This window comes from Humulus lupulus, chromosome 6 (genome assembly GCF_963169125.1).
Source record: "Humulus lupulus chromosome 6, drHumLupu1.1, whole genome shotgun sequence".
NCBI lineage: Eukaryota > Viridiplantae > Streptophyta > Magnoliopsida > Rosales > Cannabaceae > Humulus > Humulus lupulus.
Window position 1 is genome coordinate 151,238,495 of NC_084798.1, and position 6,000 is coordinate 151,244,494.

Genomic DNA, 6,000 nt, shown 5'->3' on the forward strand with positions numbered 1-6,000 from the left:
GAAATCTTAATGAACAGTGTCAAGCTATTACCTTGAGGAGAGGAACAGTGTATGAGGGACCAAGTATAGAGAAGAAAGTTGAGCAGAAGCAGGATCAACATGCACCTATCACAGAGAACAAGTAGAAAAGGGATAAAGTTGAAGAAGAGGCTAATGAGAACCTTGAGAAAAAGCAGCCAGAAATAAGCATAGATCACCATATAAAGATCCCATATCCTCAGAGGCTTCAAAAGAATAAGCTTGACAAGCAATTTTCTAAATTTTTGGATATCTTTTGAAAGCTACACATCAACATTCCTTTTGCCGAAGCACTTGAACAGATGCTGAGTTATGTGAAGTTTATGAAAGAAATTTTGACTAAGAAAAGGAAACTAGAGGATTATGAGACAGTGGCACTTACTAAGGAGTGCAGTGCGATACTTCAAAAGAAGCTACCTCCCAAGCTTAAAGATCCGGGTAGTTTCAACATTCCATGCTCTATAGGGGGTTCAATGGTGACAAAGGCTTTATGTGATTTAGGGGCTAGTATAAATCTAATGCCTCTATCTATTTTTCGAAAGTTAAAATTGGGAGAAGCTCGACCTACTACCGTGTCTTTGCAAATGGCGAATCGATCACTAGCTCATTCGAGGGGGATCATAGAAGATGTGTTAGTAAAGGTCGATAAATTCATCTTTCCTACAGATTTTATTATTCTTGATATGGAAGAAGATGAAAATATTCCAATTATTCTTGGAAGGACACTTTTAGCAACTTGTAGGGCCTTAATAGATGTGCAGAAAGGCGAGTTGAAGTTGCGAGTGCAAAAAGAAGAGGTGACATTTAATGTTTTTGCAGCAACGGAGGTTCCAACTTGTTGTAGAGTTGATGTGGTGGAAAGTAAGGGTGATAAGCTGAAATTTACTAAGAGGAAATCTATGGTTGAAGGTGGAAAGCGAACAATTCATCATAAAGTGAAAAATATCTTTAGTGAGAAAGCTCGATTGTTTCATGAGCGGTGGAAAGTTCCAAAAATGTGCAATATCAAGAAACGGGCGTCTTCTCATGATATTATGGCTCTTAAGGACATGAGGGGTGGTTTGGATCTGAGTTGAATTTAAGAAAGTGGTCAACGCCCGACTAAATGACGTTAACGACAGCGCCCTTGAGAGGCATCTCAAGTTTATGTTTTCATTTTTATTTTATTATTTTTATTTTTATTCTATTTTTAGTTGAAAATTTCTATTTTATTTTATTTTATTTTTGTTTTGTTTTTTTTAATATTTTATATAATTAGAACCGTGAAAAACGTGAAAAAATAGCAACAAAATAGCACAAAAGTTGAATTAGAGCCGCAACTCTATGGAGTAGAGCTGCAGCTCTAGGGAAGTCAGAGAGCAAGTGCTGAGAAAAGTAAGAATTGGAGCCGCAGCTCTATACACCAGCGCCGCGGTGCCAATTGGGCCCAGAAACGCAATTTAAGGGTTTCCATCAGAATTTTTTTAGCACGACTCCCACTCCACCACCTCCTCCCTTTTAATATTTAACTATGGAGTCTCCGGTAAGTCTCTTCTTTTTATTTGAGTTTAACATTGGGGACGATGTTAGTCTTAAGTTTGGGGGAAGGGATTTTATTTTTTTAGCTTTGCTGTTATTTGTTGTTTTTTTTTTTCAAGTTTAGTATTAGTTGTTATTGTGTTTGAGTCTAGTTTTCATGGGGTTGTTAGAGTGTAAACCAAGTTGATAATTTGTTGCCGATGAGATTGAATGATTGCTATGTTGTATTATCCAAAGGAAGAGTTATGCATATATAAAAAAAATCCGTGTGCTTGATTGAAATACTTTGTCACTTCACTGTGGTTAATTGGATACTTGTTTGAACTATTTCTCATAGTTGTAAATGTGGGAGTTGAACTTTGTATATGCATGTTGAATTTGGATTGTGGATTGTACAAGTTGAAATTTTTCTAGAACTTGCTTGCTTGCTATTTGAGACGAAATCCTAAACAATACACACTTAAGAAGAGGATATAGGCCATCTTTGGAACGTTTGAGCCTTTCAAGCTAACCTTTATATATTTTTATCCCTAGTTAACCTATTTGAGCTTTACAATTGACCTTTTTCATTGCTTAACACATGTTTTGAGCCTATACTTGTATCCGTATATTCATTATTCCCTTTGTCCTATACCATGAGCATAAAACATATCTTTTGATTGGAAGGGGGAGTGAATGCTTAAGGGACATATGTAGAAATATGTGGTTACTCAGTGCAATTAAAAAAAAAACAAAAGATTGAAGAAGAAAGAAACAAAAGGAGAATTTTTTTTTATAAATTTAGAATAAACTACATTCCTTAAGTTATTTACTGAAAAATCTAAGTTTGGGGGAATGTAGTTTGAAAAAAAAAATGTGTGTGATGAATAAATAGTCAACTCTTCTCAAACAATGGGATGTGAAGTTGAGTTAAAGGGATAGGTTGCTTGGTTTGAATGCTTATGGTATACTTGAGCCTAAAATATCTTCTTAATCACCTTTACCTAAGCCATCTATTACAAGCTTTGTAAAGTCCTATTGATTTTTAAGTGTGTATTTGTTTACATTAGTGGAGAATAGTAAGTATAGCAAGCATATGGATTAATCATGTTGAGTGGATTGATGGTGAGAATTTGGCATGCATAGATTCGTTCAATTCTTTACATTTATTGGTTATGGTTGAATGAGCATGAGTATCGATGAATTAAAGTGAATAGGTGAAGTGTTTTGATTGAAATTCTAGATTAATTTTTGAATTGGCACGTTACTTTTCTTTAGAATTATATGCATATGGTATTCATGATTTTTGAGGCTATTTTAATGGTTGTCAATTTGGTTTGTTTAGGTTTTATCGAGCCTTAGTTGTGTTCTTTACTTGAGGGCGAGTAAAGGATAAGTTTGGGGGAATTTGTTAGGACTAGTTTTGGTATGTTTTTAGGGCGTGTGTTTAAGATGCAATTTTAATCTTTTATTTGGTTTTTTGCGATATTATGCCGGTGTTTATTGTGTTTTCAGGATTAAGTGTGGTTATGAAGGAAATAGCTTGAAATTGGAGGAAAAGCGCTTAATTCTTGAAGAAACGGTGTTAAACGGGCTAAGGAATGGAAACTAGGCGAATTCGGGGCTCAAATTGATGATTTGGCGAAAAACTGGAATTAGAGCCGCAGCCCTAAGAGTTTTAGAGAAGAGAAAAAAAATATGTCAGCATTAGAGCTGCAGCTCTATCAAACAGAGCTGAGGTTCTATTAAAATCTAAATTAGAGCTGCGGCTCTATCAAGTAGAGCTACGACGCTACAAGAAGTCAGAGACGAATTTCGGATGGCAAAATTCACTAGAGCTGCGACTCTATCACATGGAGCCGCGGCCCCAGTCCGTACGGAAGCCGAAGTTAGGGCATTTTTCAAGGACAATTTTGTCCTTTCACACATAATTAATTAGGGATTATAAAAGCTTTCTTAATGACGTTTTTAAGGGAGATTAACCCTAGGAGACGGCTAGAGGCACATTGTGGAGGATTGCAAGTGGAGTCGAAGAATTCGTCACAATTTTCTTCTTTTCTACTTTGAATTTCTGTATTTTGGATTCTTTTTATTTCTTCTATGGTTATTATGAATTTGATCATGAACTAAACTATTTTTCTAGGGTGTTAATGGATTCTCCTGAACCTTTATTTTAAATTAATGCAAGTTTTATGATTTCAATTTTATCTTGTGATTTATTCAATTTGATTCTAATGCTTATGAATGATTGATCACCATTGACATGAAATATATGATTTTGATTCAAAATCTGAGAAGTGAGAATTAAATATGTTGTAATTGAATAAACATAGATTTCATATTAGGACGAGAGTACGTGTGTGGTCTGTGTAGTTTTAGGGTTGTTAATCTTAATGCCTATCTTATGTTTATTTATCACAGAGATGTAGAAAATTTGCATAGCATTGAGACTTATATATCCTAGTACGAATATAAGTTATTATTGTTGACCTGCTATCACAAGAGAAAAATTGAATAGTAAGATTTGTGTTAATGAGAATTAAAGAGGATGGTTGATGAAATTGATTGCCCTAGTTTGTAATCCATTGAATTTTCTTAACGTTGTTTATTTTCAGTTCTTGAAGTTAATTTTAGATTTTTGTATTATAATTTTAGTTAATTCTTGAGACTTAATTATCGTTAGCCAAATAGAAATAGGAATTAAGTTTTGGTACTTAATATACAGTCCTCGTGGGAACGATCTCACTTACTCTTTATTACTTGTTACGATTACGTGCACTTGCGTATCGATTTTACACAACAACCAGTACCACTACCGAACCTGACTATTGAGTCACAGCTTCACAGTTGATACTGACACCTTTGCCAATTCTGACTAATGAGTCAGTACCATGCACAAGTGAGCAAGATTTGTTAAGCATTCAATAATCAATCCATGTCCACATTTACACAATCAACATGCCTCAAGAATAATCATGCATGTCACATATGGGGTGCAATTTTCTTACCTCAGGTTCGAGCGAGAAATAATATAAGAATGACCCTTGAGAACGATCAACCTTTAGATTCCTTAGCAGTCACCTCAAGCTGGTTTTGAATCCTCCTCAATGGATGAACTAAGTCTATAACCTCCAAGCTTTGATTTCTTAGCTTGCATCTTCAAATTGGGACCAAAAACTTCAAAGGAAGATAGAGGGAAGATGATGTACGGGAAGAAGAAGCCTTGCTCTGTTTTTGTTCTATATGTTTCTACAACTAACTTAAACCATGTATATCCTAAGCTAAATGACCCTAGGTCATTTAAAGCTTCTAAAGTCTCCCCAAGGGTAAAATCGTCATCTTTCACCTATTTCGTAATCATAATTAACGCTCTCCAATTCCCGCTATTCTCGATATTCTCAAATACCAACAATTCATATCCCATTACCCTTTTATTCCTGGCAACGCTCTAATCATTAAAACATCCCGAGACTCACCCCGAGCCTCGAACTTACTCCCGTTATGACTAAACCGCTACTTAATATTCAAAGATCGTCTCATGCCGAATAGCTCGAAAAAATCCACATTATAATGTGGCCTCAACAATATATCACCAACATGCATATAAATATACAATTACGCCCTCAACGGGCCAAATTACCAAAATACCCCTATCATGAAATGTGGACCCACATGCATGCATTTAACATCATATTATAATATAATTAAAATAAACATGCATATATTCATTTAATGACATAATTAAACAAGTATGGCCCTCCTGGCCTACTAATCCCGCCATTAAAACACATCGGAGAATTTGGGGCATTACATCTCCTCTTCCCCCCGATCATTTTTTTTCTTCTTCTTCCTTTGAAATTTTGAAGCTCCATTTGAGGATTCAAGTTAGGGAATCAAAGCTTGAGGGTTTAGGATTGTATTCAGCCATTGAAGAGGGTCTAATCTTGAGTATGAGGTAAGAAATTCAGCCATGAAATCACTAGTTTTGTGCCCTGTTTTTCAGTTAGTTTTTAGTTGGAATTTTGGATTTGATAGTTGGGAATTCAATGAAGTTTTTGGGAAAGTTTGATTGGATTTTGATGCCTAAGGCTTGTAGAATTGGTTTTTGGGTTCATTTGTGGATTTGGTTAAGGTTTAGAATCAGCTTTTGAAGTTTGGAATTTGGAGAACTCGAAGGGGGAAAAACTAGAGCTAGAACACCCTAGTTCTAGGCACTACAACGCCCATGGTTGGGCGCTACAGCGCTATCCAGGGCTTGGCTGGCTATCTGTAGTGCCATAGCGCCTATGGGGTAGCACTGTAGCACTGCCCTATTTTTCCAGGGCATGCTTTTGGGTACTTTTTAAGGTTTTTGGCTCGGGGTTTCAATTCTTAAGGCTTGGAATCGAATTTATTAATCGTGTTAGTAGGATTCGAGGTTCCGGGAGCGATGTTTAGATCATGAACCTTTTATTGTTGATTCTATTGATGGAATTCCATATTTGG